We start from the raw sequence: 13,824 nt of genomic DNA on the forward strand, positions 1-13,824 counted from the left end.
CCCCCCCCCCCCCGCTCCGTGGTTCAGGGGTCTCGGGGGGAGGGGGGAGCCCGAGAATGCACGTTCAAACGAGTTCCCAGGTGGTGCTGACGCGGCTGGAGCAGGGGCTGCACTTTGGGACTCAGCGGGTTAAGCAGAGAGAACCAGGGGGCAGGAGCTGCCAGGCTCCTCGCTCTGCAGTGAACGGGTCAGCCACGACGCCAGGCGTGCCCCTGGGCCCGTGATGCGATTTACCTGGCTGAAGCGGGGAACATTCTAGTCCCTTATCAGTATATTTCACCTGCTACATATACATTTATTACTTAAAAATTTAGACCTAAGATTGCTTGAGATGTGGGTAAGAAAACCCAGTTTTCGGACATTTCTGTCTTGTTCCTTCAAGGATTTCCCTGCACTTGAACTTGCAGAATGCAGGTGCTCTGAGGAGAAAGCAAAGGTTTGAGTTATCAGTCGGGATCTGTAGCCAGAAATCGGAGCTTTAGAACAATCAGAGTTATGGGGCATTCAGTAAAATACTCACTCCTCCAACAACTTCTGAAAATCGTCCAAGGCAATTTAACTTTTATTTCCTCTATAGAGCTTGTCACCATTTATTAATCTTAATTTCCTTCAACACTGCATATCAGACGAGAGCCTGATTTTTCTCCTCTGTTTCCATAACATTAATATTTAAATGGCAGAGCATGACACTCATAAACAGCCACGGAGGAACAGGCTGAACGTTCTAAGAAGGAAAACCCAGACTAAATGCCATGCAAAGGCTTCTTCCCTCAAAACAAAACAGAGCAAAGCCAAGAAAACATGCAGGTGCACCCTGCAGTACAGAACAAGAGATGGAGAGGCTTGTCTGTGAAGGGATACCATTGTCTCCGAGACTTCCGTTCTCAGCTGAAGGAGCCTGGGGGAGGTGGAGGCTGAAGGCTGTGCAGGTGGAGTTGTTGGCAGAAGTCTCTCCATTGTGACGCCAATGCCAGCTCACAGAACCATCCAAACTAGGCTCTGTGCTTGGTTTGTGGCTTCAGGGGGTTAGTTCTGCTTTATGACATGGGATTTCCCTTTGGCATTGCTTATGTGCTAGGCTGTGGGCTACAGGTGGTGAGAATACCAAGAGGGACAAGACACCATCCCAGCATCCCAGCAGCTGGGGGAGGAGTCTATACAAACTTAGGCCCCATGGGACATGTACTGAGGAAAGATGCAAACACGGGGGCCGGCGCTGTGGCGCAGTGGGTTAAAGCCCTGGCCTGAAGCGCCGGCATCCCATATGGGCGCTGGTTCTAGTCTCGGCTGCTCCTCTTCTGATCTGGCTCTCTGCAATGGCCTGGGAAAGCAGTGGGAGATGGTCCAAGTCTTTGGGCCCCTGCACCCACGTGGGAGACCAGGAAGCAGCTCCTGGCTCCTGGCTTCGGATTGGCGCAGCTCCGGCTATTGTGGCCATCTGGGGAGTGACCCAGTAACTCTGACTTTCAAATAAATAAAATAAATCTTTTTAAAAAATATATAAACACAGTGATAGGACATTTCCAGGAGGAAATATCAAGAAGGCATTGCAAGAGATTTTGAAAGACAGACTTATTAACAAATGGAGACACCATAAGGGAACAGTTCTGATTCACTCTAGACTTCCAAGGTATTAATTAAGCCCGTACTTTACACCAGACACTCCACTGGGTTCTGAGCATAGGAAGACAGAGAGGACATTTTGCTACTCCCAAGCAGTGGGGAACCCATGCAAGGCCAACCCAGCACAGCAAAGCCTTCCTGGAGGAAGTGATGTCCAGGCTGAGCGCTGAGGGATGCGTGGGGGTTATGGAGGAAGTGGAGACAGAAGACAGAAGGAGCAGCGTGTACTAAAGCCTTCAAAGACAAGACCACCAGATACTTGGGCGGACTGCAAGGAGCCCAGCGTGGCCAGAGGAGAGTGTGTGAACGTAGAGGGAATGAAGCTGAGGGCTCATGGGGACCAGAACAAAGAGGGCCAGTTAACATTCAGATTAAGGCTTTTTTTTTTTAATCTTTTATTTAATGAATATAAATTTCCAAAGTACGACTTATGGATTACAATGGCTTCCCCCCCATACCGTCCCTCCCACCCACAACCCTCCCCTTTCCCACTCCCTCTCCCCTTCCATTCACATCAAGATTCATTTTCGATTATCTTAATATACAGAAGATCAGCTTAGTATACATTAAGTAAGGATTTCAACAGTTTGCTCCCACACAGAAACATAAAGTGAAAAATAATAGATGATTTTTTTTAAATGATGATGAAATCAGATCAGACCTATTGTCATGTTTAATCCCAGTGAGAGTCAAGTTGGGAATTGATAATTTCTTCTTCTTTTTTTTTTTTTTACAGAAGATCAGTTTAGTATACATTAAGTAAAGCTTTCAACAGTTTGCACCCCCATAGAAACACAGAGTGAAATATACTGTTTGAGTACTTGTTATAGCATTAAGTCTCAATGTACAGCACGCTAAGGACAGAGATCCTACATGAGGAGTAAGTGCACCGTGACTCCTGTTGTTGACTTTACAAATTGACACTCCTGTTTATGGCATCAGTAATCTCCCTATGCACCAGTCATGAGTTTCCAAGGCTATGGAAGCCCCTTGAGTTCTCCGACTCTTATCTTGTTTAGACAAGGTCATAGTCAAAGGAGGGACAACCACTAAGGGGCTTTACCTTGGGCACTGTGTGAGCAGAGGTGAGAGAGGCTGTTCTGACGGTGCCATGGGAGAGGCTGTAGGAGATTCCAAGACTGGAGGCAAGTGATGGTAAGGGAGTTTAGGCAGGAAGACAGTGAAAGATGATGGGGTTGGTAAAGGAGATGGAAAGAAGTGTTGGATTAAAGCAATAAAGAGGAGCCAGTGCTGTGGCATGGTGGGCTAAGCCTCTGCCTGTGGCACTGGAATCCCACTGGGCACAGGTTCGTGTCCTGGCTTCTCCTCTTCTGGCCATCCAGCTCTCTGCTATGGCCTGGGAAAGCAGTGGAGGGTGGCCCAGGAGCTTGGGCCCCTGTGCCCATGTAGGACACCCAGAGGAGGCTCCTGGCTCCTGGCTTCGGATCTGCCCAGTTCCAGCTGTTGTGGCCATCTCTGGAATGAACTAGCGGATGGAAGACCCCTCTCTCTCCGTCTCTCCCTCTGTCTGTAACTCCGCCTCGCAAATAAAGTCTTAAAAAAATAATGAATTTGCATCTATAGGATTTGATGGCTGAGTGGCAGTGTAGTAGGAAAGAGATGGCCTAAAATGACTCCAAATTGTTTTCGTTTTGACTTGGGCCACATGCATGGTGGTGTCATTCAGTCACGGAATTAGAAAACGAAGGACTAGGCTGCTTTGAGAGAGGAGGCTAGATTTGGACATGTGAATTTTAGGTGCTTGTGTAACATGCAGATCAAGAAGTGGAGGAGACAGCTGGACACAGGCGTTAGGATGGAAGTGAGCCATGGACTGAGAAGGGATCACCTAGAATGAGTGTGTAGAATGAGATGTCAGAAAAGGATGATTTCCATTACCATTTCTTTTTTTTTTTTTTTCCAAAGATTTATTTCTTTATTTGAAAGAGTTACACACACACAGAGAGAGAGAGAGAGAGAGAGGTCTTCCATCCCTGGTTCACGCCCCAGAGGACTGCCATGGCCAGAGCTGCGCTGATCTGAAGCCATGATCCAGGAGCTTCCTCTGGGTCTCCCATGCGGGTGCAGGGGCCCAAGGACTGGGACCATCCTCCACTGCTTTCCCAAGCCATAGCACAGAGCTGGATTGGAAGAGGAGCAGCCGGGTCTCGAACTGGCGCCCGTTTGGATGCTGGCACTTCAGGCCAGGGTATTAACCCACTGTGCCACAGTGTGGGCCCCCACCATTTCTTTTTAACACTATATTGACTGATGGTTCTGCATAATTCAGTAAAGTAGGGTAAGGATATTAGAAGGATAAGAATTGGAAAGGAGGAAATAAAATGGCCTTTATTTGCAGGTTATATGATAATTTACACAGAAAACTCAAATTAATCTACAAGTTATTAGAAATAATAGGGGAACATAGGAAGGTGGCTGGGTATAAGATTAATATAAAAATCCATTGCATTTCCCTACACCACCAAAAACTATAAAACCAAATTAAAGATAAAACAAATCTGCAAAATTATCACAGAATATCAAATATGTAGGAGTAATCTAATAAAAGATGCGAAAGACCTCTACAGGGAAAATTATAAAACCTTATTAAGAGATATTAAAGATTTCAATTATTATCTGTAGATTCAATATATTTCCAATCAAAATTTCAGAGTTTAAAAAATGTATTTGATAAAATGAATCCAAAAGCAGTCAGAATATTTCTGAAAAGTAAGGACAGGAAAAAGACAGTATAGATTACTGTATGGATAGACAGACCAGAGGCACAGAAGAAAGAACTACATAGGAGACTTTGGAATGTGACAGAGGTGACTTACCGATTCATAAGAAAGAGTGATCAATAGATAGAAATGAAAAAAAAAAAAAAGATTATCCATTATCCACAAAGCAAAAGGTGAAATCTGATGCTTGCCTCATGTTATTCCAACTCCAGATTGATTAAAGATTTAAAGTCATTTTAAAGAAAGTTGAAAACAAGGTACAAACTTAGGTAAGATGTTCATAATAATAGAACTGCAAAGGATTATCTTGTACAACTATGTAAAGAACTACAATAAATCAATGAGAGAAACACACACACACATAGGAGACCTAGTAGAAAAATGGGAAGAATATATGAATAAAAAATCACCATGTGACCGACAAACTTCTAAAGGGATGTTCCTCATCATTAGGAGTCAGGGAAATGCAAATCAGAACCACAGTGAGATGTATCTTACACCTACTTAACTGGGTACAAAGGAAAATGCCAAGAAGAAGCAATAACTTTGGGAAAATGTTTAATATTATCTCCTAAAGTTGAATGGACATTCAGTTTAGAAATGAGTTTAGGGGCTGGCGCTGTGGCATAGCAGGTAGAGCTGCTGCCTGCAGTAATGGCATTCCATATGGGCGCTGGTTCGAGTTCTGGCTGCTCCACTTCTGATCCAGCTCTCTGCTAATGGCCTGGGAAAGCAGTAGAGTATGGTTCAAGTCCTTGGGCCCCTGTACCCAGGTGGGAGACCTGGACAAAACTCCTGGCTCCTGGCTTCAGAGCTCCAGCCGTTGTGGCCATCTAGGGAGTAAACCAGTAGATGGAAGACCTTTCTCTCTCTCTCTCTCTCTCTCTCTCTCTCTCTCTCTGCCTCTGCCTCTCGGTAACTCTGCCTTTCAAATAAATAAATAAATCTTTTAAAAAAGAGTTTAACATTGTTTTGTAAAGTTAAAGATTTGAATTCTTTATACCTAAGCAATTCGATTCCAAGATTTATACCCAAGAAACCCTTGTACATGTACAATGGGATGCATGTAAATGAGTAATCAAAGCAGTATTTTTTTTCAATAGCAGAAACCTGGAAATAACCTAAATGGCTAACACTAAGAGTGGAGGATAAATGGTAGCATATTCACACACAGATTATTCTAAAAATCTAACAATGAGCGAACCACAGTAACTTTCAGCAATATGAAAGAGAATCATGTCAAAGGAGAAAACTAATTCTCCAAAGGTTACTTACAGCAGGATAGCAGAATAAAGTCAAAGATTTTACTAATCTATGTACACATATTATACGTATGTAACATGTATGTGAGGATATATTTTGTATATATTGATAGATCATGTGCTCGCATAGCCTGTATACAAAGGAGGGCAAGGACATTTACCTGGAATTCAACAAGATGCTTGCTCTGGGTGGGGAAAGGAAGCAGGGGATGGAATGATGCAGGATAGCATCTGATCAGGGTGAGCCAAAGCCAAGACTCTAGCTTTGCTTTTTGGATGATGCATTTATGAATGTTTAATAAAGTATTAAAAATGACTGCATAAAATAGCTCAGGCACTGACCAATGATGAGGGTCCCATCCATCAAGGACTGTGGTAAAACCCACCCTGTGCATCTGAAGTCCAAGTAGAGGAAAATCATTTTCTCAGATGGGTAGAAAATCGTTAGTGACACCAATCAGGGAGAAGCCTGTAACGGGCAGAGCGTTCTCACACTCCTCACTTATATACAGAAGTACTTGTGGGGGTACCTCCACAGGGTTGTAAGGGAATGCAAGAAAGTTTGGAAAGACAAGTTGTTGGGGTGGGTTATGTCTTGTCTAAAAATGTTTCTGTTCCTTCCCTAAAAACGTCATTTTCCATCCCTTGACAACTTTGGGGACATAGCTGTCTTATGCTTTCCTATTGCATTTTTGCCCTGCAATTAAAGTGTGCTGTTATTGGATGATTTGCAAGTGAGTTAAATGATCTGAGTCATATGGACAAAAAGAGTTATACTCAAAACTCAATGTTTCCATTTCAAATGGTTTAAAATAACTGAAATATCCAGGAAACTAGCAAAAACCAAAATTTCTATTATGATACCTTCAGAGTTTTTTTTTTAATTTTATACAAATTGTTTTATTTTTTTACCATTATTATCAACTAAAATTTAATCCAATTTGGATTCTATCCCCAGAGTTTTACTAGACTTTTTCTTTCTCTCTCATCTTGAATCTGGTATGTTGCGGTTAGAAATCATAGGCTGAATCACCCAGCATAGCCTGTCCACTTTGTGTGACCAGCAGAGACCCCAATAATGGGATTTTCTCTGCTCGTGGACGTGCAGGTTAACCGTGATTGACTGTTGACCCAACTTTACGAGAACAATTCGGAAATGGTTTTCTTGGTATGCAGCCACCCCTGCCCTTTACCTGCCCTAAAGACCCGTTCACAAGAATGAGAGACCAGACATGACAACTCCTCTGAAGGAAGCAGCCTTAAACACCTGTCGGGTCATTGGCCCCCACAGCTTCCTTTCAAGTGGAAACTTCTCTCCTTATGAGCCTAAGGAACTCTGACGAGCTCCGCTCTCCCGTTTTGAAGTGGAAGTGTGCTCAGGAGCGGGAACCACACTGTGTGTGCTGGGGGCAGAGCCCCTGCTGGGTGCGGGCATTCTCATAGCCCCCGGCTCCTCGGCTCTGAGCTGGCTCTTCCCTTCTCTCATGAAAAGAAAGGCTGGTCAACCCACAGCCGGTCATTTCCGCTTCTCCAGAACGGGGCTTGTGGCAGAATTACGTCCTTTGGCTGCTTCTGTTTCGTGCCCCCTCTCCCTAGTTAGTCACCTGCTTCTGAGGCTGAGCCCGACATGGAAAGGATCCCGCAATGCCTAACAGTCCCTCTGCCCTCATTGTTGCAAACTCCCACGTGACTGCAACAGAATCCCTTTAAACCTCCTGTAGGCTTCGTTTGAAATGCCCTCTTTCCTGGCATAAAAACTGTTTTAGCTACTGACAATGGAATCTTCATGTCTGTGGCAGGTGAAATGCTTCACCAGTCAGTAAGTCCCTGGAGGGCCGGGGTGCTCTGTGCCACTTGGATTCCTTGGTGCCCAGCCCCAGGTGTGAGGGACAGGAGATTTCAGAGGCTGGAGGCGGGATTTTGGCTAATGCGATGATTTCATGGCCTGAAGGGCCAATCACATCCCACCCATCTAACCCCCTTCTCCGAAGTCTTCCTGGAGAGCTAATTTTGCAAGGAACAGAAGCAAAGCACTCCTCAGGCAAGCAACCAGCAACTCAATGTTAAGATCTGATAAAACTGGGTAGGAGACATGGCTTAAGGTTTGGGAATAAAGTGGGACCTCACATCTCCACGCCCCAGCGTCTGCTAGGTGAGCCTAGAACCACGATGCTCAGGTGAGATAGACGAAGATCAGAGAAAGGTGGCTGGACTTGGGAGAGGCTCTGCGAATGCTTCCAAGCCAGCCCTCGGAGAAGAAGAGGCAGGCACTCAGGGTGAGTGACTTCCCTCCAGCACCAGGCCCTAACTGATCTGAAGACAGAAAGGAAAGGGGAGCACGGCACCCGACTTTTGTGGCAAGGTGACCCCGCCTGCCAGGAAAAAATAGTCCCAGTCCGTGGACTAGCAATTCCTCCACTCAGCAGAGAGTAAGGGGATGAGTGAGACAGGAACAAAGGTAGTGGAGCCCCCTCCCCCATGGTGAGTGAGTACTCAGTACTGTTTGTTAAAAGAGTGAATGAGGAAGTCAGGCAGTGTTGCTAGGGAGTTGTTGCTAGAGAGATGTCATTTGCATTCAAATTTTGCATTATTAGTTACTAGGTGCCTCTAGCAAGGAGGCTGATGGGAGGGCCAATATGTTGAGTAAGATCTGGATGGAGAGGACAGCTCCCTGTGTTCTGCAGAATCCCAGCACAGGAGCTAGGCTTTGGTTAGGTTCAGTTTCAGATCACAGTGTTGGGTGGGTGAGTATGGGGAAGGATGCCATGGGAAAGCTGAATACTGAATTTGCTTTTCTCTTCCCCAATCCAGTTCACTCCCCACAAAGAGAACAAACAAGCAAGAACATCTCCCAAACAAAAATAGAATAGGCCCCTATTCTCATGCATTGCTGGGCCAGAGCTAGCCCCATATTTTTTTAAAAAGATCTTTTTTATTTATTTGAAGGGCAGAGTTACACACACACACACACACACACACACACACACACACACAGATCTTATGTCCACTGGTTCACTCCTCCAATGGCCAGGGATAGGCCAGACCAAAATCAGGAGCCAGAAGCTTCCTCTGAGTCTCCCATGTAGGTGGAGGGACCCAAGCACTTGGGGCATCTTCCACTGCTTTCCCAGGTGCATTAACAGGGAGCTGGATTGGAAATGGAGCGGACTAGAACTTGGACTAGAACTTGCCCCCAAAGGGATGTTGGCATAGCAGGTTGTGGCTTTACCTGCTATGCCACAGTACTGGCCCCTAGTCCCACATTTTAAAAGCTTAGAAGCTTGAGATACATCAAGAAATCATATGCAAATGATTAAGAATTTAGAAAGTGCTTGGAGTAGAGAGTATGCTGTCCGGTGTTGAGGGGCCAAGGGGTATAGGTTCTTACCCAGCATGTGAAAGAATTCGAGGATGATATGTAGATTAGCAGAGGGACAAGATTTATTAGCAAAGTATAAAATGCACACTCAGGAGGGAGAGGGAGTATGGGCAAGCTCTAGAGTGAGATATAACACATGAAGTTCAGAGCATCCCTCCAGGTGAGGCACAGGGGGTGGGGCTTTGGGTGGAGTTTTCCAGGAAAGGGCAGAGGTTTCTGGGAATTGGGTGACCGTCCATCTTCTGGCCTTTTTAGGAAGTCTTGGGAGTGTCATGGTGTCAGGTGCCTGATGGGAGCTGGAGTGTCAGCCTTAGTAATTTCATTATACTCATATTTTAAAAAGCTATTGGTCATCACAGGGGTGCAATCAGCGGGCATGTTGGATATTTACTACTGGCATGGGTTCTGGGGGGTGGCTTTGCTACAACAATGATTTGGAGTTGCTGGATGTGGGAGGAGTTTTTAGGGGCAATCTTGTCGGGAAAGGTGTGATGATATAAGTCCTCCAGTTCTTTCTGGGACTGTCTCCTTACCTATAATCAAAGGTGAGGGTGAGAGCAGCTCTCTGTATTTAGGAGGGGTTTATCAGCGAAAACAGTAGAGGACTGGCCTGTGAATTGCATTAAGATGAATTTCGGATTGGGAGAACTTTCAGATGAATGATGCTAGAATACTCAGGAAACCCACCTGCATCTCCCCAGCCCAGTGCACAGCACCGATGAGATGGTAAGAAATAGATGTTTTCTGAGTGAGCGATCGGGTTATAGGATCATCATTCTTGAGGACTTTTACGACCAGCACACGCTGCTTTGCATTTGGAACGTTTAGGAACAATGAAAAGGGATCAGATGATTTCTCACACCTCCTTCAGGTCCCTAATTCTACAAAAGACCCAAATTGGTTGAGTCTTTATTCCAAGGGACTTCTAAAGTGTATCTTGAGGCCATAGGTAATACCACCTTTGAAGCATGGATCTGTACTCACACTCCATTTTCCCTCCAGAAATATTTAGACTTTCATCTTTATTGGAAAATTGCTGTCATTGTTCCGTTCTACAGCGCCATTATTTATTCTAATCGCCGAGGCCGTGTGACTTGGGTCCCTCTGATACACATCACTGCGAGTTGTATGTGTGCTACAGGGAGGCAGAATGCACCTCAAAGCTGTAGTCAGATTGGCTTCCTAAACGATGCTGCACGTTTTAACTGGAATTTGTGTAGTATTCTAGTGGAAAAAAGAGGTAGGGGGGTAGAGGGAAGGGTTCCTTTGGTTTTCAGGCTGTTAACTGTAATTAGCCTGGTTTCTGAGATGTAATTATCTTGCAATCTCAAAGCAAACACCCTGGAGGAAATTGCACTGTTAAAGACAGCATGGCATTAAAAATAAATTATTACCCCGGTGCCTGCTACTGCTGCTTATGGTTTGCGAGCTGTCAGGGTTTCCGTTAGCAAGCACTTGTTTAGGGCTGGAGTTGTACAGCCGTGTTGACACTGTTGTACCCGGATGGGAGGCTTGGTTTGCTTGGTTGTCACAGTGATGTGAGAACTTAACACTACCAAGGTGAAGGTTGATGTACCATCCGCGTTCTCTTCACCTGTTTCCATCACCAAATTGGCTCCTGGGTGGGGGTGGGGGGTCAAGAGAACACTGTTGGTTTGGTTTAGCTTGGGCAATTCAAACTGCCCACAAAGAAAAATTCAAATTGCTTGGAAATGACTCAGAGGAAACAAGGAAAAATCCAAAGTATTGTAGGGACAAATGTTGGGAGATCATGGCTCATCGCCACTGGCCATTTGTAGAAGCAAAGAAAGACCATGGGGTTTGAAATCAGACTTGCGGGCTTCAGTATCTAATTGTGCACATTGTACGCGCCACGGTACTCCCCACAGAGGGGGCGGGGGGCGGGGCTGACATATCCCAGCGCTCCCTGATCAAACGGTGTGAGTGTGGAGCTGCTTCCATCCAGAGGAAGGGAACATTCTGCTAATTTGCCCACTCCATAAGAATGCTTTCAACATAAATGCATCTGCCCAGAATGTTAAACCACGGTGCCATGTAGGCCACTCCTATGGTCTGTGTGACCTTGATCAAACTACTTTCTCTGAGATTCAGCATTCTCATTCAGGAAAAGAAGACTGATCATCACAACAATAACAGCAATTCCCAGGATTATTTTGAGGACTCAGAACAGAATCTGAAAAGCATGTGTTCACCGGTGGCAGGAGTTTGGATGATAATGATGGTTATGACCGGGACAATTATTATTATCAAGGACTCGCCTGGGTGTAAGCCTGCAGCAAACCCTGAGAAAGCCAGAGGGCTCTGGGAGAGGCAGCAGACCTTGTCTCCCTCTCACAGAGCTGAGGGTTTGGTTGGAGCGATAGGGCCCAGGCACCAACAGGTAATTAATTATGTCATGCGTTTGTCTGGGTTCTGTAGGGTAAATTCCACAGTCTTTGCAGCAATTTATCTTGGCTGTTAATTTGGTGGTGGGATTGACTTGTTTTTAAATACAGGAGGAAAAAGGGAGGGGAAAACCCTATCAATTTTGGAGTTGAAGATGTAATAGTACAGAGAGGACAAGGCAACAGTGAGGGCAGGAGGATGGACAGGAAAGGTGGATGCTATCATAAGCCAAGGAAGGCCTTGATTAGCTGGAAAAATGTTCTCTTCTTTCAATGAGTCAAACTGATTTGTGTCAGAAATAATTTGCATAACTGAAATCCACAGCTCTTTCTTGCAAAAACCTCATTTGTACCACATCTCTACTTTTCCCTTGTTAATTTCATCCACACACACCTCTGATGTTTCACTAAAGGAACTGTGAAGTGGAAGGCCAATTAAGTCTATCTAGATTTATGTCTTAACATCATAAATATAGAGTTTAATTTGCTCTGAGCTATTAATGGTGGGTTATTAACAAAATATACAAAAAAACCTCTCTCTGGTTTAATGATGTTTAGTATAAGAATAGAATATGTGCCTAAAAATTGTTCTCTGGGTTGTTTTACCAACATTGACCCAATAGTTTCTTTATTTGATTCCTAAAGAACAAAAGGTAGGCTGAAAATTTACAACTTCTTTTTCAAACAAAGTCATGGCAGTATTTCACAGTTTGAAAAGTATTTTTAGGCCAGTGCCGCGGCTCACTAGGCTAATCCTCCCCCTGTGGCGCTGGCACCCCAGGTTCTAGTCCCAGTCGGGGCACTGTTTCTGTCCCAGTTGCTCCTCTTCTAGTACAGCTCTCTGCTGTGGCCCGGGAAGGCAGTGGAGGATGGCCCAAGTCCTTGGGCCCTGCACCTGCATGGGAGACCAGGAGGAAGCACCTGGCTCCTGGTTTTGGATTGGCGCAGCGTGTCCGTAGCGGCCATTAGGGGAGTGAACCAATGGAAGGAAGACCTTTCTCTGTCTAACTCTGCCTGTCAAAAAAAGAAAAGTATTTTTAGTGGTCAGCCTAGAGATTCTTCTTCTTCTCCTTCCCTCCTCACCTTTCCTGCCTGCCTGCTTTACTTCCTGCTTTCCATCTCTCTATTTGGTAGGCACTTTGGAAAAGGAGATTCTTTGTAAATAAAAAAGTTCTTATTCATTTATTTAACAAATAAATGAATTTTACTCGCCCAAAAATGTTAGCCACATTCTTCACAGCATAATCCGTTCTTCAAAGAAGAGAAGCTAGCCGTGGGGACTTCCATGGGTTACCACGGTTCCCCTGAGGAGCCTCTTCTGACACAGCAAAACAAAACCCAAACCTAGAATGCGCAATAAAATGAAGCGAACCTCATGTTAAGTGTGTATCAGAGCTGTCAGGATGTTAGACAAGACCCAGGAACTAAATCACGAAGGAGAAACCGAAGGCTGGAGTCATCGGCAGGAACTCACTCTAGCTGGCCTGGGAGGCAGTCATAGTTAAACAGGTGCTTCTGTGTGAAGAGGACAAAGAGTAAAAGCCTTGGGCATTTGTTCTTCTCTCTCACAGAAAGCTCTTGAAGGGCTGTATTGTCACTGAAGTCATGTCTGAAAATACCCACCTACTGGCAAAAACCAAACCCAAACAAAACAGCACCCTGTCAGGATCCCCGGTCTGCTTTGAAAAGAGGAAGTGTCTCATTAGAATTCATAAACAAGACCCTGTGTATTGCATAGGACAGGAGACCCAGGCAAATAAGTTAGCAAGGAAATGGTTTCAGACTAGTAAAACCTATCACCTCTCTGCAAGAACCTGCCTTACATCTGGACTGCACGAGATTCCTACTGCAAAAGTCCCGCCAATCATCCAGATCACAATTCAGAATCACAATAAACACACGGAACCAGCCAACCACAGGTGAGAGCTGGCAGAAACAACAAAAGAAAGAGTGATGTCCATAAAGCTTCAGATAACAGAGGTATTGGATGCATTCTCTAAAGGAGGTTTGTTTAAAGTAATTAGACATAAAAGAAAGATTAAAAACACAATACAAGGGGCCACCGCTGTGACGGGGTTGGGTGGGGTGGGGGGTGGGGTGGGGGTGGGGATAGAGCCACCACCTGCAGTGCCGGCATCACATATGGGCACCGGCTCAAGTCCTGCCTTCTCCACTTCCGATCCAGCTCTCTGCTTTGGCCTGGGAAAGCAGTAGAAGATGGCCCAAGGCCTTGGGCCCTAGAACTCACAGGGGAGACCCAGAGGAAGCTCTTGGCTTCTGGCTTCGGATCGATGCAGCTCCAGCTGTTGCAGCCATCTGGGGAGTGAACCAGCGGATGAAAGACCTCTCCCTCTTTCTCTGCATCTCTGTAACTCTGCGTTTCAAGTACATAAATAAATATTAAAAACACACAC

Source organism: Oryctolagus cuniculus, chromosome 4 (genome assembly GCF_964237555.1).
Source record: "Oryctolagus cuniculus chromosome 4, mOryCun1.1, whole genome shotgun sequence".
Classification (NCBI taxonomy): Eukaryota; Metazoa; Chordata; class Mammalia; order Lagomorpha; family Leporidae; genus Oryctolagus; species Oryctolagus cuniculus.